General features: G+C 40.0%; 1 protein-coding gene and 1 long non-coding RNA gene across 6 annotated transcripts in view; one reads left to right on the forward strand and one right to left on the reverse strand.

Annotated features, from left to right (window-relative positions):
* Positions 1-22,850, reverse strand: part of STAT4 (signal transducer and activator of transcription 4) — a 113,653-nt gene extending 90,803 nt beyond the window's left edge. For 3 of the 5 annotated variants that reach the window (XM_086719169.1, XM_086719170.1, XM_086719164.1), the window contains exons 1-2: positions 22,744-22,850; positions 14,690-14,782 (exon numbers count right to left, since the gene is read on the reverse strand). The gene's annotated coding sequence lies outside the window, so the exon portion shown is untranslated. Of the gene's footprint in view, positions 1-14,689; positions 14,783-19,214; positions 19,363-22,743 lie in introns of all 5 variants that reach the window. The other 2 variants (XM_086719166.1, XM_025931404.2) reach the window with 2 other exon arrangements.
* LOC147578597 (uncharacterized) lies at positions 11-6,596 on the forward strand. The gene is made up of 4 exons (XR_015255403.1): positions 11-450; positions 969-1,026; positions 5,882-6,019; positions 6,519-6,596. It is a non-coding gene; the product is annotated as an uncharacterized LOC147578597 (long non-coding RNA).
* Positions 22,851-23,694: the final 844 nt, after the last annotated feature.

Here is a 23,694-nt window from a genome sequence, read left to right on the forward strand (position 1 = left end):
CTGGTCACCGTGGTATGCTTTTCTCCCTTTGTGACATGGGCCTATTCTAGAATCACAGAGCTGGAGGGAGCTTTGGTCTCATCTGATTCTAACACCTCTTTCATATCTGGAGAGACTGAGGCCCAGAGAGGTGACAGGAGCTATTCAATGAGTTAGCTTCTGAGCCTGGATAAGAGGCCAGGGGTTCCATTCCCTCCTTGGTGGTCTTTTTATTTCATCTTCTCCAGGCTAGATGTTAACCCTCAGCACACACGAGTTCTATGAACGTTCAGGCAAATAAAGACAGAAATAAAGGAAGATAGACCGAACAAGGCAGAAAGAATGACTCGGTTTGCTTACGCCTGAGCCTACAGCAATACACCAAAGTAAAAGGCCTACTTCCTCACTCTTGGACCAGCCATCACACATGTGCACTGCCCCGGATGCTCCTCTCCCAGGTGACATTATCAGGTGCTTTAAATTCACTGCCCCTCTCCCTCCCTCATACACAAAAAGTCAGTCAACTCCAAAGTCATACTCTCTACATCACTCTACTCTGATCAGGTAGGCCTGGTCTTGGCTGCTTGCTTCCTGGGCAGTTTCTGGGAGCTTCTACTACTCTGTCTACACCCGAACAAAGTGCCTAATTGAGGGTATTCCAATAAGCTAAGGAGCAAAGTCTGGTTTGCTCTGGGGAAGCAGTCACTGCCTTTAGGAAAAAGTCCAAATTCTTGGTACTCGAAGTGCTGTACAGTTTGGTCCCAACCTATCCGGAAACTCCCCTCCCCCTCCTCCTCCCCCTGCTCCCTACCCAGAAGCCTGAGATCTGAGGCAGACTAGTCTGTTCTGCTCCCTAGATTAACCTCTCCTATTTCTGTGTTGATTCAGTGTTGATTCTCCCTTCAATGGCAGCTTCCTCCCCCAATTTGTGTAAATTTTTAAACATTTAATTTTAATTCCAGTGTAATTAACATACAGTGTTATATTAGTTTCAGGTGTTCCATAAAGCAGTTCGGTGAGTCCATATATTACTCAGTGCTCATCAAGGTAAGTGTGCTTCCAACCCCTTTACCTATTCAACCATCCCCCCCACCCACCTCCCCTCTGGGAACCATCAACTTATTGTCTATAGTTGAGAGTCTGTTTTTTGGTTTGTCCTTTTTTTTTTTTTTTTTTTTTAAGGTTCTGTCCCTGGTAAAGATTTCACTGTTGACCCCATCTCACAGCAATTTTCCCTTGCTCTGAATTCTCATCACACTTCTCATACAAACTAGCACTTTCCAAGAAAAAAATGAAATGCAAGCCACGTGTTTAAATTTTCTAGTAGCCACATTGAAAAAGGTAAAAGGAACAGGCAAAATTAATTTCAATCATGTAAATAATCCAATAATACAGAATATTAACATTTTTCAATATAAAAATATTAATGAGATACTTTGCATTCCTTATTTCATACTAAATCTCCAAAGTCTGGTGTGCAATTGACATTTTCAGGAAATCTCCATTTGGACAAGGCACACTTCAGGTGCTAGTCTCCATTTGGATAGCCTCATGTGGCTAGCGGCTACCCTATTGGACAGCGCAGATCTAGACCACTCATTTAACACTTTTCACTTCCTGCCTTTTACTGTTAGTCATACTGGTTTTGTGTGTCTTTATTCAACTGTTGAGTGCCTGCTATACAAAGCAGACTTTGTTCTCTTCTTCCTTTTAAGGACCTCACTCCAGGACTCCCTCAGCAGCTTTCAAACTGATCTTATGACACATTTATCCTCTTAAAATTGTTGACAACTCCAAAGAATTTCGGTGTTATTATTATGTATTAAATTCCTATTTACTGTATTAAAATTTAAGCTGAGAATAAAATTAAAATGTTTATTCGTGGGAAATTATAATCATAAACCCATTATGTGTTAAACTTTTTTGAATATTTATTTATTTATTTATTTATTTATTTATTTATTTAGATTGGGGGAAGGGCAGAGAAAGAGGGAGAGAGAGAATCCCAAACAGGCTCTATGCAGTCAGCGCAGAGCCAGATGTGTGTCTCCATCCCATGAACCATGAGACCATGACCTGAGCCGAAAACAAGAGTCAGACTCTTAACTGACTGAGCCACCCAGGCCCCTGTGTTAAACGTTTTTAAAATTAAAAACAAGTATATTTCCAATATAAAAAAAATTAGTGAGGGGGCACCTGGCTGGCTCGGTCAGTGGAGCATGCAATTTGTTGATCTCGGGGTTGTGTGTTTGAGCCCTATGTTCGGTGTAGAGATTACTTAAAAGTAAATCTTTAAGGGATCCCTGGGTGGTTCAGTCATTGAGCATCTGACTTCAACTCAGGTCATGATTTCACAGTTCATGAGTTCGAGCCCTACATCTGGCTCACTGCTGTCAGCTCAGAGCCTGCTTCGGATCCTCTGTCCCCCTCTGTCAGCCTTTCCCCTGCTTGTTCTGTCTCTCTCTCTCAAAATAAAATAAACATTTAAAAATATTTAAAAAAAATAAAATCTTTAAAAAAAGTAGTGAGGACGAGTGGCATTGATTTACATTTTGAAAATCTGTAATGTACGGCTTGAGAAAAGACTGGATTCTTATATCTGCTTTTGCATTTTATCTTTTGCAAGATATTGTTTTGGTTGATGTATTTGAAGAAAAACTGGACTCGCACAGTTATGTAATTGGAAAAGGAAGAGCATTTTAATAGCCTTTTCAGATAAGCCTTCTTTGATGCCACAAAACTCAACAAGTGGTAATTTTTTAAGGATTGGTTGCACTGTGGGATGTGAAACTCTATCAACCAACTTTACATATACTGTTACGTGCAAATCTGTTAATATATCTTCTAGTTCAAATAGAACTTTACTCACACATGATTTTGTAATATCACACATTAGTTATTTGGAAAACATGAGTCCACTAAATTACACATCCTGTAAATGCTGACACACTTCATCATACAAATCAAAATCATATTAGCTAATACCACCACTGATCTCATTAGAAAAGTATTATTTATTTTTGAGGGAGAGAGAGAAAGCACGCGCCTGTGCATGCACAAGTAGGGGAAGGGCAGAGAGAGGGAGACACAGAATCCAAAGCAGGTTACAGGCTCCGAACCCGTAAACTGTGGGATCGTGACCTGAGCTGAAGTCGGATGCTCAACCGACTGTGCCACCCAGGTGCCCCTGGAAAGGCATTTTTAAGTATTTGGAAGTTGTAAGGTTCATAGCAAGGATACAAGTTTTCCAAATTCTAGTTTTTGCTTGAGAACTCTAATTTTATTATTGGAAACAGACATTGCCAATTGTTTTCCCTGAAATGACGGTCACACTTTGTTCATTTTCAGGATAACGTCTTCCAAATACCCTAGTTTGAACAACCACTTGTCAAGTCATTCTTCCAAGTAGAAATGATGTTCTACGACAATCACACAAGTGCTTTTCCTTGAGATGATCATCATGCCTTAACATGTGTACTTCTCATTCTATGACAGAATATTAAGGAGACATTAATTTAAAATTTAATAAAATTAATTTTCCCACTTCACTGAGAACATTATTAAGTCAAACTGGTATTTAAACATTTTTAAGTGTTTGGTGCTAAAGAGTACAATGACTTCTAGAATAATACGGCATCACTGCCTTGGTTCATGCTAAGGCACTGGCATTACCCACCATTGCTTTGGTACCATTAGTGCCAATGCCAACAGAGTGAAAAAGTAAAACATTATTGTTATAAAAAGTTTTATTTTCAGATTTCTTTAAAAAAAAAAAAAGTCTTAGGACCTACACCCGGGAGTCCACAAGACAACATTTTTGAAACCTCTCCTCTGCCCACCGTATCCTATCTACCATAGTCAGTTTACCCAGTAGTATATTATGAGGGAATCTGCCCAGATGAACGCTTTATTTCTTGGTTAAAGCATCTGCCTTAAACCTCTGTCTGCCTTCCTGTTTCATGAACTGAGCCAGGCTTCTGAGAACAGATTCTTGATGTCTACTTCTTTCTTAGAATCAAGTCTAAATAGCCACGTCACAGTATTTTGGCCCTACATCTACCCTGGCTTCATCATTCCCAGAGAGCCGGGGAAGAGAAAGAAAACCAAACAAAAGCACCCTAAACTGAAATCCCTAGTTTACCAAACTCAAAGGCCACCACAGATTCCACTCCCCCATATAACTGATGCCTCAATTGTCCTACTTAGAAGCCGCACTTCTAATTTTTTTCTTGCCCCATCTTAACAGGGAGATATCAGATTATACACTTGCAGAAAAATAGATTCTAGTTCTGATTGTGCCACTTCCGAGCTGTACAAAGTCAGATCAGCTACCTAATGTCTCTGAGCCCCAAACTCTCTATAAAAATGGGGATATTACATCCCACATGGAATTGCTGGGAAGATTCAAAGATCTAATAGAAGGAATGAGATGAGAGAAAACACTCAACAATAGCTACTATTAATAGTATAATAATAACCAAGTTGTGAGGAACTTCGAAAGTTATTAGGTTAAGCCTCCTCCTTCCCTTCTCTCCTACTGTATAGATGGGGTTTCAAATGGAGATGAAGAGAGATCAGGTGAGGTGGGCAGGTTCACATGCGTGTATCAGAGTCAGAGAGAATTCAGCCAGTTCTTCTTGACTGCTTTTTCTACCATGTCTAAGTAGAGCTGCTTGTTTAGGAGTTAGCAAGAGAAGAGAAGGTGATATCACTGTCCCTGCTGCAAGTTATAACCCAGATCCACCTTCTCCCAATTTTTGTACAAAGAATAAAACATTTGTTGGTTTTCATTTTTGTGGAAGCACCTTCCCTGTCCTGCCCAAGCTTCTCTAACGTGTCCTAGGAAAACCAGTGTGAGTTAGAGTTTGATGTTGGAGAGAGGGCACATGGCCATACAGAAGGACATACTGAGTCTTCAAATCAGTGGTACAGCAAAGATAACTGGGACAAGGCAGTCTGGTGTGCCTTACCAGCTCATCTGTATGCAGTTTCCTCAAGCTCCATCAGAATAGGGACAACGTCTCTCATACAAAAGACTTTAAATACCTATCCTTAGTTTGCTCAAGTCCAGTTTCCAATGACTGTGCTCCCTCTACTGCCATCTCAGGAGCATTACAATTTATAAAGGACAACATTCTTTCCAATAATAATAGGACTTTTTCAGCTATAACTCCATGCAAGACAAAGTGCTGAGATTTACATGCATAATTTACCCAATTGTCAAATGCCCCATAGTATTAAGTATCATTCTTATTTCCAATTGACAAAGAAATTAGGCTTAATGAGGCTCAAGGACCTGGTCAACGGTAATCAGATGGTAAGGTGCGGGTTCTGGAGTCAAACTTAGGACTCTCTGGCTCCAGAAACATTTGTGACCATTTGTCTTTGCTAAAAATCTTATCTGCTGGTACAAGAAAAGTAATAAATTTCTCAGAAACCTATGGAGGAAGTTAGTTGAAGGATCTAAACACAAGTTCCAAAATAGAGAGGCTCATTGTAAAGGCTATTAATTAAAGATGAGGCATATTCTCTGATTTTCCAGCTTTCCCTGGGAACATATGGACAGTTAGCCATGCATTTAAAAGTCCTGGGTGTGTCAGGATGGTGGCCACATTGCCAACAGAGTTCCAAATCGTTTAGCAAATTATGTGGCTCTATAACATCTTGTTTCTATTGTACATAAGGTGACTGTTTCTGCTGAGTCACAAATTAGAAAATGAGGTCCAACAGAAGGCTAGGATATTTGAAGTATAGACTCGTCCAAAAAAAATTCCATGTTTCTGGTCAGTTAAATAACCCTTAACTGCCCTATTCCATTTAATGTATTTTTCATGTATTGGTCTCTCTCAGAATTGAATATTTAGAGCATCAGACCTAAATGTAATTTTTCTTTGTATTACAGTGCCTGGCATAGAGCAGCTATTTAAGAAATATTTACTGAACTGACAGAGGGCTGAAGGAGTGCCCCTTTACCTTCGTCGGTCCTGAGGAGGGCTTTTTCAGAAGACTTGCCTTGTCCAGGCACTTCATTCTCACTAAGGTTGTCACTACCCTTGATAGTTATAATAATATCTCACATTTATAGGTTTATAAATGGTTATATAAAGTTTATATGATGATTTGATGTACATCAATTCTGTCTAAACACCAAGTTGAAGAGGGTAGAGGAGGTTATCTTTCCATCTCTCTCTCAAATATTTTAGGGAGAGGACTATCTTTGCTTAGGAAAAGAATTTGGTTAAGCTGCTTGGGATAGTAAGAAAAAGTGAAAAAGACAGCTAAATATGCTCTATTTAAAGACAAATAGAAACTGGGAATGTGGAGCAGATAGCAGAGAAAAGAAGAAAGGAAGGAAAAGAAAAAGATACAAAGGGAGCTAAAGAGGAGAGAGTGGGAGAGAGAAGAAAACATGGCACAAAACTTGCAAAGAATGAAGGGGCTCAGTATAAAATCTCTGCTGGTGCAATCTAATGACATGTCTAATGATTTATATCAAATTACGTTCTGTCTTTGTTGCATACCTCCTCCTCCCTCCTCAGTCTTCAAGAATGACTGGTATGGTTTTTACTGTGGTCATATTGAAGGAAATGAAAGAAAGAAAGGAGTATTAAAAAGAGGTGTGGTATATCTTTCCATTTACATAAGTCTTATTTGGTTTTTTTCATTAATGTTTTGTATAAAAATCCTAAACAGTTTTTGTTAGATTTATATCAAATTACTTTTTATGGCTTTTAAAATTTCAAATTCCAGTTGTTCATTGCAACTAATTTTTGCATACTGACAGTGTATCCTGTGACCTTGCTAAACTCCTCTATTAGTTACAGAATGTTTTTGTAGATTCTTTGGAATTGTCAGCATACACAATCACATTATCTGTGAATAAAGACTGTTTTTTTCCCCTTTGTAATCTGTATGTCCTTTATTTCTTTTTCTTGTCTTATTACCTTATCTAGTTCTTCCAGTGCATTGTCAAATAGGAGTGATGAGAGAAGACATCTTTGACTTGTTCTTGATCTTTGGAGGAAATCATTCAGTCTCTTACCATTAAGTATGTTAACTATAAGTTTTTCAAATATACCCTTTAATATATTAAGGGTATAAGGTTAAGGAGTTCACTTCTATTCCTTGTTTTTTTTTTGTTTTTGTTTTTTTCTTTTGATAATTTTTATCATGAATGTATGTGGAAATAGAGGGATTTTTTTGCATCTGTTGATATGACCATATGTATTTTTTCTTGTTTAGTCTGGTAGTCTGATGAATTACATTCATTTTCAAATGTTAAACTAGTCTCAGTTTCTTGGAATAAACCCCATTTTGTTGTGATGTATATTCCTTTGTATATATTGCCAGATTTAATTTGCTATTATTTTACAAGGATTTTCAGCTCTATTTTTATGAGATATTGGTCCATAACTTTCTTTTCTTATAATGTCTGTGTTTTATTTCATTATTAAAGTAATACTGGTCTCAGAATAGGTTAAGAAGTGTTTCCTCCTCTTCAATTTTCTAGAAGAGATTATGTAGAGTTTGTATTATTTCTTCCTTAAATTTGAACCATAGATCATGACCTGAGCTGAAGTTGGATACTTAACCAACTGAACCACCCAGGTGTCCCCTATTTCTTACTAAAATTTGAAAGAATTCACCAATAAAACTATGTCTCCCTGGAATTTTCTTAGTGGAAAATTTTTACTCCACAAGTTTAATTTCTTTTTTTCTTATTGAGGTATAGCTGGCATATAGCATTATATTAGTTTCAGGTGTACAACATAATGATTTGATATTTGTGTATATTGCTAAATGATCATCACAATAAGTTTGGTTAAGATTCATCCCCATGAATAGTTACAATTTTTTTTTCTTGCAATGAGGACTTTTAGGATCTACTCTCTCAATTTCTGTATTAGACATAAAACTGTTCTAGATACCTAGTTTGTATCATTTAAAGAATTTGTTCATCTGTTATATTTGTAGGCATAAAGTTGTTAAAAATATTCTCTTCTTATTATTTTAATTATGATCTATAGTAATGTCACCTCTCTCAATCCTGATACTGGTAATTTGTATCTTTTCTTTTTTCCAGGACAATCTGACTAGAAGTTTATCAATTTTATTGATCTGAAAAAACAAGCTTTAGGTTTCATTGATTCTCTATATTGCTTTTCTGCTGTCTGCTTCATTGATTTCTGCTCTTGCCTTTATTATTTCCTTCTGCTAACTTTGGTTTCAATTTGCTTTTCTTTTTCATGTGTCTTAAGGTAGAAGCTTAGGTCATTGATTTTTCTAAGATAAACATATATGTTTCCCCTTTCCCATTGCTTTAGCTGTATCCCACAAACTTTGATATATTATAGTTTAATTCTCAGTCATTTTGTTCAAAATACTTTCTAATTTCCCTGTGATTTCTTCTATGATGTATGCATTTGTTTTGTTTTGCTTTAGATCTGTGTCATTTAGTTTCCAAATATTTGGAGACTTTTCTAGATATCTTTTTATTATTTATTTTAACTTAATTCCATTGTGGCTAGGGAATTTTTTTAACTTGAGTTATTTTAAATTTATTGATTCTTTTTTTTAGTGACATAATATGGCCTATCTTGGTCAATGTTTAGGGTTCAATTAAAAGAATGTGTTCTCTGTAGCTGTTGGGAGGAGTGTTCTGTCAATATCAATTAGGTAAAGTTGGTTGATAGTGGTATTCAACTCTTGTATTTCACTCCAGATTTTCAGCCTATTTCTTCAGTTATTATTATCAGAGGAGTGTCGAAATCTTCAGCCATAATTCTGCATTTTCCTCCAGTTCTGTCACATTTTGTTTCATGTATTCTGAGGCTTTATGTTTAGGTGCATAAACATTTAGGATTCTCTTGCCCAATTGATGATTTTTCCCTTCATGATTATGAAATGACCCTTTTTATCTGGGATAAATATTTTTTGCTCTGAAGTCGACTTCATTTTATATTTATATATCCACTTCAGTTTTCTTTGATTCATGTCAGAATGGTATATTCATTTCCAGATATTTTAACGTATTTATTTTATATTCGAAGTGGGCTTCCCATTGGTAGCAAATAATTGGTCTTGCTTTTTTACTCAATTTGACAATTTCCCCGCTCTGCCTGTTGACAGCATGTACTAAGCGCTGCGTGAGCTAAGTTGTTCCCCCCACTCCTCTCGAGTGGTTTTATTCCCCTAACTGTGGGTAGTTCCCTCACACACATGCACTGATCAGTAACTGAAGAATCAAGGGGAGTGTTCAGCAGTCTCCTATCTGGTGCTCTGCCCTGTGAATTTTGGCCATCTTGGTCTCCCCAAATTCTCAACTCTGTCTTCTCATCTTGGGAGACTGCCAGGGTCTGTTTGAGTTCCCGCTTTCTGTGTTGCGTCCTGGAAACGTTCTCCAGAAAATAAGATGGAGCAGAAAGATGTCTCATTTCTTCGCTTCTTCCAGAGATCATTCTCTTGCACTGCTTCTGTTTGCCAATGCCTGAAAACCCATTGTTTCGTATGTGTATTTTTTCTTTTTCTGTTAAGGGAGGAGGATAAACCGACCCCTGGAAGGGCTGCCAGATTTAATAAAACAAGACTCTCAGTTAAATCTGAATGTCAAATCAACAGCAAGTACTTGTTTAGTATATGTATGACCCATAGTTATAGTATAAGTATGCCTGAAATTCAAATTTAATGGGTCTTCTTGGATTTTATCTGGCAACCCTAATCCCTGTTCAATCCATCATGTTCAAAGCAGAAGTCCCCAGATGCTCTTTTAAGTGCCAGAGCTATATACTTGTTTGGAAATCCATTCAATTCAGTATGAAATATTTACTGAACTGCTACGGTGTGCTTATCACAATGAGAATGATTCTAGGTCAGAATCTTCTTGAAGATACATCACATTGGCAGAGAAGACAAAATAAGGATATGAAACTATAAGTGCTCAGTTGACCTACAATACTAAGCACAAATGTCACAGGAATTCAGAAAAGTTAAAGGCTAAAATGAACCGAAGAAGTCCGAAAATACGGAGATGTGGTTAACAGAAAGAGTGAAGAATTAAAGAATTGTATTCGGTCAGGGGAAAGGGCAAGATGTTCTACCTGCCTAAAGAAGGTAAGACTGGCAGCCTTCCAGAGAGTGAGGAAAATAACCTGAACAAAAGATGCTTTGGGCAAGTCATGATAAACAAGGTTAATTGGTACCAGGACATTTAGGAACAGTTGTTCGGTTTGTTCATTGCACAAGGGAGCCCGTTGGGAGGATGAGTGAGGACTGAAGTCTGAACTGCTCCAGTTCCCAGGACATGAGCCTCTATGCAGGGCCTCATCCAATGAGAGAAAGGGACGCTTTTTTCTAATGCTAAGCTGCTTTGCGGGACATTTAAGGTTCCCTAGGTGGGAACTTCAGTATCTCCCTTCTGAGTAGTCACAGTACGTCTATACCTGTGACCCAGATTCTCCCATGTTGGAATCACTGTGAGGAAAAGTGGGTGGGGATGTTACAAGGTGCAGCATCTCTGAGCTACAAACATTGTTCTACTGGGCTACTGTGGAATAAAAAGAGTGGGAAGGGACAAAATGAAATTTAATTTCATAGTTTGAAGGAGCAAAGTAGGTAAGCAAGATTGGAGCTGATAGGGTTTTGGATAGAACCCCTCTGAAGTTCAATATCAGCGCTGTGTAGTCTGTCTATTAGCAGAAGGTTATCCAATGAAGAATGGCCCTAAATTCAGTGTTGTAAATTCAAAGGCCTCCTGGAACAGGTAGTTAATGGACTTGTGGAGAACCTTTCTAACAGGCACCTGAAAATCTTTTTTCTCTGGAAAATCTTTCAGGAGGAGCTGCAAATCAAGACTTTTAGGGAAAATGGAATCTCAATTTTGGCATAATTTTTAAAATGTATACCTCTCTATGTATATCTCACAAAGCACAGTGTAGACTTACACTGTTCCAAACAGATAATGCAGATCTGTAGACATGAATGTTACTGGTGCACTTTCTCTGTTCTAAAGCAGTATTTCCGGGGAGCCTGGGTGGCTCAGTCCATTGAGCATCCAACTCTCGATTTCGGCTCAGGTCATGACCCCAGGGTCATGAGATCAAGCCCTGCGTCTGGCTCCACACTGAGCTTAGAGCCTAAGAGTCTCTCTCTCTCTCTTTCTCTATCCATCTCTCCCCCCTTCTCTCTTTCAAGTAAAATAAATAAATAAACAAAAAATAAAATAAAAATAAAGCTGTGTTTCCTAGCTCTAACCATGGTACACACTAGCTCCATGACCTCCCCCAAAAAAGAAGAGAAAGAGAAGGGGGAAACAGAGGAGAACCAAGGCAGACATTACTCTATATACCAAGACAGGATGAATGCAAATATTTTGGAAGCCGTAAACCACAACAACTACTTCGTTTTCTCTCCTCATTTCATCAGTTTGATCTTCTTAAAAGGATGAGGCAACCCAACGCAGACTTAACTGGTTGGAACAATAGGCTCATGTTCAGTTTTATCACCCACATTTCATACTAGTATTCCTGTCTGGAAACTCTGAGGGTTTTTATTACTCATCTCTACGGAAAAAGCCTCTATAAGATCTTCACCAGCTTGGAAATCCTTGCTACAAGAAAAAAAAAAAAAATCCCCAAAGCAAATAACCACCTGTAACAAATAAATGATTTGTGAAAAAAATGTCATTGGAAGGGTGAATCATTCTTTCTTACATATATAGAAATTATCAAGGACTGTGCAGTCAAAAATGAAGAATTGCTGGGGCTCTGGGGTTGCTTATCAGTTAAGTGCCTGACCGGCTCAGGTCATGATGTCACGGTTCGTGGGTTTGAGCCCCGCGTCGGGCTGTGTGCTGACAGCTTAGAGCCTGGAGCCTGCTTCAGATTCTTTGTCTCCCTCTCTCTGCCCCTCCCCGACTCACGCTGTCTTTCTCTGTCTCAAAAAAATAAACATTTGAAAAAATTTTGTAAAAAGTGAAGAATTGCTATCTTCTTTCTCTGAAGAATTGTTCGACTTCTCAAATCGTTGCTGATGAGGGGGCAATAAATGCATGTCTTACCTTTTCGGCTACTGCCTGGGTCGATCCTTCTGTGTGGACTACCAAGTTCCTGCTTAGTTTTATACTCTATTAGAGCAAAGGGGGAAAATCTAACACAAAACTAACAACACAGTTTTTAATGGAAAAGTGCTATTTTAAGGACAGCCAGTCCTATCACATAAAGCTGTCTATATTGGTCAAGTTGTAAAGGTTTTCTTTTCCTTAGTTTGAAGGCTAGAACCTTAACTGAGCACCAGAGGGTACTCTTCTCACAGGGAAGCCAACTGGCAGGGAGATAAAAAATGAAGGCTTCTGAGTTTCCTTCACATGTAAAACAGATGAATGTTATTCTCTAGGCTTTTCTCATTCGGGATTGTGTAATGGCCTTGACCCTGAAATATCATGGTGTTTACAGAATTAATAAACTAGGCCCCACGAACTTGCTCTGTGGCTCTGGCGAGGGTATGGGACAGTACTTTACAGCAGGATGGATGTAGGGGGAAGGAGAGGGGAATGTGAACAATAATACTTAGGTCAAACGATTACAGAGATTTATTCCTGGTTTTGCTTAACTCGAATACCTGAATGGTGACATTGTTAGATTCATATCTAGGTGAGATCTGAGCCAGGAATTTGGTCAATTGAGATAAAACCTTTCTTTGCACTGTATTTATTTAGGGTTGTCAAGTTTACACAGAGTGGTAATGCCAAGGTATCAAGGATCTCTTGCCTTTCCATAACACTTTCCATAGCACTCCCCAAGATATATCATCAGAGTAAAGGTGGTGTACTTGTTATACAAATGCACCTTCAAGACAAGTCCTCTCACTGTCCCCTCCAGATAAGTGGCCACTTTTAAATCCTCTCTTTTTGGAAATTCTAGAGCCACTACTGCTTATTGGCTGGTTGGCTGCTTTTTTCAGAGAACGTTCTCTAATAACCCAATTCACTTTTTATATAAAGGCAAGGTCTCTGCATTCACTACCTTATTTGCTACAGGGAGTAGAAAAATTTGCAAGGAAATCACAAGAGAAGTATTCATCTTTAACAAATGTTGTTATGATATAAATGATTAATAATCATTCATTACACAAAATAACATCCATTCTCAAATCCTGACATCCGTGGTAATGTACTGAAAAGCTATCCTTTCAAACTCCCTTTTCAGCCACATTCAATCTGCAGATTCTCTCGGGGTGGAAAAGCTGGTCATGTGTGGTCGTATCAGATGTAACGTGAAACTTGACGTGATTGCATAGTGGTAACTTGGACCAGAAGCGCATTGTCCTCTTGCCCACACTCTAAAATACTGCCCCATTGTAAACAAGATGTCTGGCTTACTTGGGACATCCTTTCAAAATGTTTAAACTAAAATAAAAGCTGACATCATAGGGGAAGTCTGTATTCCCCGTGTATTTCTAACTTTGTATGCCATTCCCAGAGAAAGCCACTGGATGTTGCTTAATGATGATAACAATGGATCACATACAGTGGTTGGCAAAGGGGAAAAAAAAAACAATTAGTCATCCAGTCAACTCATCTTCCCAGCAAAGGGCAGAATACTTAGATAGGGAACCTAACACTCTATTTAAGGCAAATGGCCAAGTATTAAGAACTACACTGACATCGTTGTCTCCTCTAGCAATACTGACCGAGCACCAAATCTGTGTTAGTTGGCTGCACCCATGCCCTACTTGATTCCTTAAATGGAAGGTTCCAATACAGTGCTGCTCTTTTCTTTGGAGATAGCCAATAGAGTAAATGTTGTCTGGTGGAAGGTAATTAACTCTTGTAAATGATGCCTGCGCAAAACTCAAGGTCAGGTTACTACAGAGAATACCTTGACAAGCCAAGGCCAACACAGAGGAAAAGTCCTGGAGAGTCCTCCTCTCTGGAGGGTTTATCACCTTTGCTGTGAACTGTGTTGTGTAAACTCTGGCTCAGAAAGGGCTATTGTTTCAGCCTTGCTTATTCACCTGATTGAGTTTATTCAAAAGCACAGCTGAAATGCGTGGTTTCTCACCCTGAGACTTTGGTTTTTATACTAATTGGAGAGTCTACCTTGTTCCTAGGTATATTTCGTTTTAAGCTCAGCTGTATAGGTAATTCAGATTCTCAAAGTAGATTTTTTGTAATATTTGAGGGTGGGAGACTAGAACTATCCAGAATGGCTGCCAGATTCCGATTTCACTTTGGGCTTTGTTGTGAAGAACATAGAAGTCTCCATCCAGCAATGTTTTATTCCTCATTGTGACCCAGGCTCTTGGGCCCATGGTGGGACCCCAGTCAGGGTACTCAATCTCTCTGGCTCTCTCTTTGGGATGCTGACTGGTAAGGACCATGTAAGCCACTTTCAGTGGCCTCTTCTATCTATGGAAGATGTTACTGAATAAAGACAACATGTGTCCCTGGTTCTAGTTGTATCCATAGCCCTGGACCCCTGGACCTCCCAGTTAGCCTCGGACACCTAGATCCTTTTTTTTTTTTTTTTTTTCCTTAAGCAACTTGGGAGTTGAATTTCTATCAGAAGCAGCCAGTTATTGCCTGATTGGTAATCAATATAGTACCACACTATGGACTAGAAATAAGGACAGAGAACCCAGAAAGAGAATGGCAAACAGACAGTAGATTGTTTTTAAAGAAGCTGTATTCAAAGTTACAAGGAGTGTGACTTACTTCACAGTGAACTCGCTGAATTGGTTGACGTTTTGCAGGGTTACATCTGTTACTCTTTAACATTTCATGGAGGACTGAGGAAGTGCCAGCACACTGGGAAAAGAGCCAACATGAAATGGTTGTATAATAAAAGGGAAAAAGGTTGAGTTCTGAAAGTTAAAGACCGGTAAACTCAAGTTCTATAGCAAGGGGAAGAAATGCCACAGTGAATGATGTGAGTAGAACGAGGTATTGACTTTACATGAACTACGTTTTCCCCCCACGCCAATCTAATATTTTAATCTATTGACAAACGAGAGGCAAATTATAGCTGGGTGTCAGAGCTGGAGCTGGTGGTGCAAATCCCACAGCCCAGCCAGAGAGGCCACGAGAAGACTGAGAATTCCAGGTCAGAGGAATGCAGATAGAGACCAGAACTGGGGACATATTTGTGCCAGGGGTCTAGAACCAAGATTAAGACAATCTAAGATGCCATGCCGTTTTCTGTCCCTTAAAAAATTGCATTTTCAAGCATGGGCCTATGAAGACTGTTCCTGTGAGAATAAAGAGCGGTCACCAGGTGACTTCTTTGCACGTTGTTAATTATTCATGTGTCACTCATTCACCAAACACTTACTAAATGCCTTGTTTTTGAAAGGTACCTGAATAGGTGTAAGAAAATAAACATGATGAACAGTTGGTGAGGTTTCTCCCCAGTGACAACAGCTGCATCAGGGAGCATTTGGATTATGATCTCATCAGTACTAACTATTCTATTTTAAAAATTACCAAACTAAGTCAATTACTTTTTCCTCTACTTTGAAAATTTGATACAAGATAGGACAAAAATTCAAAAAAAAATAATGTTTTAAACAGCTCTTTTCATCACAACATGGCTCTTTTTTAACTTAAAAAAAATTTTTTTTTAATTTATTCATTTTTGAGAGATAGAGTGCAAGTGGAGGAGGGGTGGAGAGAGAGGCAGACACAGAATCCCAAGCAGGCTCCAGGCTCCGAGCTGTCAGCACAGAGCCTGACGTGAGATCGAACCCATGAACCATGACATCACGACCTGAGCCGAAGTCAGACACCTAACTGACTGAGCCATCCAGGTGCACCTCCTTTTTAACTTTTTTTAAACTTACAGTTTAAAGGATGGTTCCACCCTTGTCTGTAGGTCCCAGATTTCTAATCTTTTTTATTTTATTTTATTTTATTTTTTTTCAACGTTTATTTATTTTTTGGGACAGAGAGAGACAGAGCATGAATGGGGGAGGGGCAGAGAGAGAGGGAGACACAGAATCGGAAACAGGCTCCAGGCTCTGAGCCATCAGCCCAGAGCCTGACGCGGGGCTCGAACTCACGGACCGCGAGATCGTGACCTGGCTGAAGTCGGACGCTTAACCGACTGCGCCACCCAGGCGCCCCATAATCTTTTTTAACTTACTGCTTTATACAGTTTCAATATGTTGCTAACTGGTACCCTGCTCCTACCAGCTAAAAGTGCTATCTTTTATCTGCAACTTTGTTTTTTTTCACAGTCAGAAGCAAAACAAACATGAAACAAAACATATGGGGAAAAGATTATTTCAGACTTTTCACTGTTCACTTCTATTTTTACTTTTCTCATAAATCAGTAAACTGTTATTCTTCCAAGCATGTTTCTACATCACTCATTTTCTGGGGCTTTTCATTCCTCTGTATGTTCTTTTGCATAATAACTCATTAAATAAATCTCATTTACAGATCTCTGACAAGCTTGTATATCTTGAACTCTCATGTTTCATTATGAACTTGATGTAAAACATCCAGTTTGAATACATTTTAAGCTGTTACTAAATAATTTCCTTATACCTGAATACAGGTGTCTGTAAGATAAGTCAGCGGGTGGTTTATTTATTCATCTATTAATTCAGTAAATTACTGAGAACCAGCAGAAACAATGAGCTGCATTAAGTTAAAACCAGGTGGAAAGTCAACTTGGTCAAGACATGTCCCTGCCATCAAATTTGATCCCAATTGCTGGAAGAGACAAATGTTAACATTGAACAAAAATACCTCAAAACAGGTAATTTGCGACTTGTATCAGGTAATTTGAACAAACCAAGGAAGGCTGGGTGGAGATAAACCCTAAATGGTGGTTGGGATTTTTTTTTTTTTTTTAAGTAAGCGTCACACCCAGCATGGAGCCCAATGTGGAGCTTGAACTCACAACCCTGAGATCAAGACCTGAACTGAGATCAAGAGTCAGACGCTTAACCAACTGAGCCACCCAGGTGCCCTGAGATTTTTGAGAAGGGCTTGGAAAAGACATCATAAGTGAAGAGAAAGGTGTCAGTATAAGGTGAATAGACAAGAAAACACTGTGTTCGGGCAAGGTAAAGCAAGGCGCATCAGCAGAAGCTAAAGCTCCATATTAGCAAGTAGAAGATAAAGCCAGCGAGCAGTGAGCGTTGTGGTGTTTTGAATGTCAAGCTCATGAATTTGGAGGATTTCTATGGCCCAGTTGTCCTCCCCTAACTTCGTTCTCAGCCACTCCAACCCGTCCTCAAAACTTTTGCCAGAGTGAATCTCCTAAAAGATAAAGTTAACATATGGCCCCTCTGTTGAAGACTTTTCAGTGGGTTTCTTAACCCCACTCAAGAATGGGTATCTATGAGACTGTTCACAGCTGAGCAACAAAATGAAAGCTCCCTCTGGCTGAACTTGGCCCGTTAGGGTCCCCTGTGACCCTGTCTGGGATTGTAGGTAGCTGGGTAAATGAGACCACTCTTTAGCCCAAGCAATCGTCTCAGACAAAGATGGACAAGGGCCCTACAACCCATCATGTCATGGCAAACGGGCCAAGAGAGCTCTCTAGGAGCTGAGCTCCTGGGACACTTATGCCACGGAACTGGATATTGTTAGCCTCACTGAACCCAAACGGACCTTTGCATAACTATGTCAAATTCACATTGTCAATGCATTTAATTTCAGTGAAACATCCATTCTATTGAATTTATGTTGTTTATTTGAATTTTACAGATTATATTTTCATTTTAATTTGACTTTAAAAATTTGTGTTGTACGTGTTGGAAAGTAGGGGTGGGTGTATGTCTTAACGAATTTTTGTCTAGTTTTATATGTGCACACTTAAGTAACATTATGATAAAAATAATTTAAGTAAACAGTGAATTTTACATAATCATTTTACTTTAAAGTAGTTGTGTATATTATCCAAATAGGGAACATAGCATTATCTCATTTGGTCTTAAAATAATCCCTGCAAGATAGTTATCACTATCTGCATATTATAGATGAGGAGACAGAGAGTGAGAGGATCCAAGTAACTTAGGCAAAGTCAAACAGCAGTTGAGGGGCAAAGTGGTGATTTTAACCCATCTCTGTTTGATGTCATTTCCTCGGCGCACACAGATTCAAAAGTCACCTTCAGGGACATGAGAGTAAAATTTGGGAATGAGGGTTTCTAAGACATAGAAACAGAAAAGTACAAGAACTTAGACTCATCCACAAAACCGATTTCCAGGCTGCATCGCTTCAAGAGAAAACTATGGATTATAGTCTCATTAAGCAAGGAATTCTGTTGGATGACTTCATTTCTTCTCTTACCCACTGAATTCTGATTGCTTAACAGATTTCGACTCCCCAAACATTTCAGTTTCGAGAGCTAAGTTGAAACAGTGAAGAATTCTTTGACATTTGGAAGGAAATGCCTTTTATAGCGATAGGTGCCTATTTCCCCAAACATCAAAAGCAGACTTCAAACACCATCCCCGTGGCTGCTCTTTTCTGTCCACATCTCTTTCAAAAACAAGTAACAGCAGCAACCAAAACCCAACAAAATTGGCTCTAGCCTGCTTGGAGTTGAAGCCAGATCTGTTCTTGGTTTCCCAAGCCAAAGTGGGAGATGTAGTTAGTTGAGTTCTAAGCCCTTCACAGTGCTAAAGAACAATGGAGTGAGAGTTTCAAAATTAAAACCATGCTTTCAGTAGTAAACAGCTCCAACTGGTGCTTGATTACTAACTACATGTTCTATTTCTGACATGATTTGAGCAAACACAGGAAACCTCATAGGCGTGGATGGAGAGATGTTTTCCCTTTCAGGGCAAAAAAGAGCAACATCGGATGGAGTTATGATCATCATGATTCTTTTTTAAATTTTTTAAAAAAATATTTATTTATTTTTGAGAGAGAGAGAGGCAAAGAGAGAGGGAAACAGAATCCGAAGCAGGCTCCAGGCTCTGAGCTGTCAGCACAGAGCCAGACACGGGGCTCGAACCCACAAACCAGGAGATCATGACCTGAGCTGAAGTCAGATGCTCAACCAACTGAGCCACCCAGGTGCCCCTGATCATTGTGATTCTGGACACCATCAAAAGCCAATGGCTTTGAAGGGGTTCTCATTTTTATGGCTTCAGAGGGAGCCCTTTTCTTTCCCAGGAGTCCTCTCCAGAGGGAGAGGCTGTGTAGAGTTTTCCTGAAGGTAATGAATGTCAGCACATTGCCAGCTAGGCCACGTGTTCCTTTCTTATCACATGAAACTGACCTTTTTGACCCAGCATGTTCTCCTTGTTCATCACTGTGATTAATTTCAAGTTCATGGTGGTGCAGGTTTCTAGATGAATTGCGTGGTTCACTCCAGATGGTAAATATGTACCTCTGGCATCTCCTCACCCTTCTGGAGAGGTCATTTGCTAGCATACAAGAACAAAGGCTTTTAAAATAGTTGGTTTACACTCAGATCTGCACCCTACAAAACACTCTGCCCAGACTAGCCTCTGTCCTTTCAGCTGGCAGAGATCTTCCCCTTCCTACTCATTTTCCATTAAATGCCAAGCGACTCAAGGGAGTTATGAGCAAAATGAAAATGTTTAGCACATAATTCAAGATTTTGAGGTTTTTTTTTCAGTCAGTGGAAGAACTAGGACTCATGAGAGTTCTCGAATTGACATTCGCTAGGCCCCAAAATCATGCTTATCCACTAGAAATTTCCAAGTTAATTTTCCTGATGCATGCTACTGCATTTCCTCTAGCGAGCGAAAATCTTGTTCCATTGGTCATCACTGTCAACAGGGACAAAATATGCAAAATAGATTTTACATATTTATACAAAAATTGCTGGTCAGAAATTGCTCTATGTATATTCATTTCTGCATCAGGAGGATAGTTTCAACATCGATTGTACTCAGAATTTCCCCCCGCAAGCTTTGTTGGAGGCTGTAAGTGGTTCAGGTCATGGAGAATAAGTTAATTCACATTTCTGTCTTCTCCCTTTTCAAAATTAAGTTTTCATATCTAGGCATTTTCTTAGGATTCCAAATAAAAAGGAAGGAGATTGTTCTTATGTGCATCTGGGCAGTCCAAATACCTACATGGACGAGTGGCTGCTTCAGCCCATCTGTCGTCTTTGCAGCCCACAACCATCACCTCCAGAAGCCTCTGCTGAGGTTTCCATGGAGCTTTGGGAACAACCTGATTGGAGCCTTTAGAGGATCTGTGGATATAAATGTGGCCGAAGACAAGACACTGACAATCTGGGAGCAGAGTGTGGGGATGCAGAGACCTACCCAGGGCTGGCCCACCTGCCCGGGACGCCCCGGTTCTGTAGCTGTTGCTCACCCATTACACGCCACTCCTCAAATTCACTGACAACACACCCACTGAGTGCCTCTGAGATCAGTGGGAAAGAGTCCTTGTCTTCAAAGAGCTCACGGTCTAATGGGGAAGGTAGGAGCTTTGTAATAAGCTAACCATGTCTGAAGGAGGTGAAAAGGCACCAGGGAGGTGATTTTTGAGCTAGGTTTTGAAGGCCGAGTGTGAGATTGCTACAGACAAAAGAGGGAACCGCATGTACAAAGACGAGGGGCTGATCTGCTCGGAAGGGGTATGAGATCTTCGGGGCGGGGTGGTCCTCGTAGAGGTGGCAAGGCAGGTTGGCCAGATCAGGAAGGCCTGTGGTTTCATACAGAGAGGAAGAGGTGGGGTGAATAGCCATAGTGTTGAGAATAGACCCAGGTGGGTGGGTTTTAGAGGGAGAGAGGCCAGGTTGAGGGGTTTGCCGTAGTCTCAGCAAATGTTCATGAGGGCTGGGAATAAGGCAGTGGCAACAGGATGAGAAGGGAGAAAGCCACTTCAGAGATTGTTTTTGAGGCAGAGATTGGATGTCGATGAGTGAGAAATCCACAGAGGTTTCTAGTTTGGGGGAGTAAGCTGATGGCAGCCATTCTGAAAGGGGCTTCTCTCTCACTCACACACGCTCTCTCTGTCCGTTTGTCTCTCCCAGTCCTCTCTCTTTCTCCACCTCTGTTCCACCTCTTTGTCTACTCCTGTTGTTCCCTGTGATATTCCGTCTCTGTCTTTGTCTTTCGTTCTCTTGTGGTGCCGGCTTCTCTCTGCATATCAGCTCTGCTCTCCTCTGTAACGACCAACTTCTTCACTATCCACATGTGCTCTGCTCCTTGGTAACTTCAGATGACAAGTCCCTTTGACACTGCATAACCCTGTTCAGTCCAATTAAATTCTGTCACTTTCCATTGCACTGCTCATTATAAAGTTCATTCCATTTTTCTTCGTTCAAATTTGCAATAGAATCTAATTAGACCAGCTCTTCTTTCTATGCTAGCCCAGAGAGTCTTTTGTCCTGGACGCTTCTCAGAACCACCTAAAGGGCTTAAAAAAAGTACCAGTGCATGGATCCACCCTAGGCCCACTGAATCAGAATCTTTAGAGATGTAATGTAAAGTTCCACTGGTGATGCTGATGTACAAATAGGACTGAATCCACTGCCGTACGTGACAAGTCATGAATCATAATTCATAGCACAGACCTTGGGTCAGGGGCTCTTAACGATTCAGGTTTCAACTGGAGGGGTCAGTGGAGTGGCCTGGAGGGTCACACCATGCAAACATGGCCATCCAGGGGTTGTGAGTAGGGAGAGCCTCTTAGAATAGCCTGTGGTCATACAGACGCCATGAAATGTGTTTGCTAAATTGGTCTTGTGAGGGGTAAAATGTGAAAGCATGCATTTGCAGTGACTTCCCATGGGTTCTGTGGTAGGATGCAGGGGAGGGGCCCCTAGTCTCGATGGGAGGAGTATGGGATAAGGAGGTAACTCCTAAATTGAAGCTTGGGGGAACACTAGCAATTTGTCTGCTGAAGAAGGTGAGAAATGGGACCACAGGCAGATGAGAATAGTGTATTCAAAGCAAAGAGATTTTTGTGCAGAATGGCATTATAAATTCGTACTTCGAGCGTCCGTGGCCACCCTTCCTAGACACATGGTAAAAAGCTCACAAAACTCCTTAATTTCTTTGTCCTGGAAGTCTGTTACGTTCCTGGCAGAACTTGTAGAGATAGTCAATCCAGAATGGGGTGCACTATAAGGGGGCCGTGAGAAACTAGACTGGAGAGGTACGCAAGGGCTCCATTGTGAAGCTTCATGGTCAGTTTAGTAGAACACTAGCTACCATTTATCAAGCAACTACATGCCAGGCACTTTATGTACATTACTTCCTTTCATCCTCCCAGAACTCAGAACGTCAGGATTTTTACACTCATGTTATACACCTGGAAACAGAGGCTCAAGTAGCTTAAATCTACTTGTCACAGTCACAAAGCTAGAAAACAGCAGAGCTGGAATCTGACCAAGTTCTCAGCCTTAAAGTGTAAAAAAGAGAGGGGAGGAATGCTGTATTTAGAAATGAAAGAAAAAAATGTTTATATGTATAAGATATTGCATAATGGGGTCATTTCAGCCCTCAAATGGTTTAAAATATTCATACTCATATCTGTATGGGTAAATGTTATAAATACTCTGAATCTCATATTTTTGGTCTTTTCAAACACCCTAGCAATATAGAGAATATTTTCATTAAGCAAAACTTGGTGTGTACACCCAGAATGCAAAGTAAGTAAATAAAAGGGAAGTTGTGCAGGGTACTTGGAAGAGGGAGATCAATGAGGAGCCAGCGTCCTTCCATCTCCCCTGTCAACTACTTTCCCTAAATTCACGAACTCCATGACTCTAGCCTATAGCCCACAACAATTTCTAGAATCTTGAACATTTTTCTACATACCATTCAAGCCTGTGGATCCAGGAAGCAATCAAATATCGTGTGCGGGTGACAGAGTGTATCTTTGCCAAGGTGGAATGGTGTGGCTGTGCGGGAAGGCTCTGGCCACCTGGTAAACCCACTCCTGTGTTGTCACGGGTGCTCCTATGACCTAGACGAGGGCAGAACCAATCATGGACCTGATTTAGTGCTCACTACTAGGACAGCCATCTTTTCTTAGAGCCACAGAAACAAACAGTGAGCTTAAATCCTGTTTTGGATGAGAACTCACCAAGATTGTCCTTGGTGAAGTCCCCAGTTAGCCACAGCACATGATAAAGTCACCCAGGGCAATGTCCCATTGCTGGTCCTCTTTGCTTGTTTTAGGATTCTTCTCAAGGAGGAAGCATGCTAAAGTAATTCACACATGTTTAAATGTAAATTATTTTATGTGGCCAGCACAAGCCACCCCTAAATCCTTGTTCCTTTTGGGAAGTAAAGAAGTTTTAAGCACAGCACCCTATGGTGACTGGTGTCCTGAGGAGTCTCTGAGGGAGTGGAATTTTAGCACCCAAACTGAGACAGTCCTATGAAAACAAGACAAATCGGCCACCTTCTAAACCCACCATACCACAAAACTTTAAGTGTTAACTGACCACACTTAGGGCCAGATGCTGCTTTGGAGTTCACAGAGAACAAATTACATTTATGTATATTAAATGTGCTCTTTAACAACCAAGTCAAAACATTTGTCTTGCGAACTCAACAAATACATTCATTGTCTCAATGAAAAGAAATAACTATAATCCAATTAAATATGCTTGAATATTCACTTATTATTGGTGATTGTTAATTTCATGTGTCCACTTGTCTAGGTCACAGAATCCATATATTTGGTCAAACATTGTTCTAGATGTTTTCACGAAGGTATTTTGGATAAGATTAACATTTAAATTAATAGGCTTTGAGTAAAGC

This window comes from Puma concolor, chromosome C1, assembly GCF_028749965.1.
Source record: "Puma concolor isolate L17-30 chromosome C1, mPumCon1.1.hap2, whole genome shotgun sequence".
Lineage (NCBI taxonomy): Eukaryota > Metazoa > Chordata > Mammalia > Carnivora > Felidae > Puma > Puma concolor.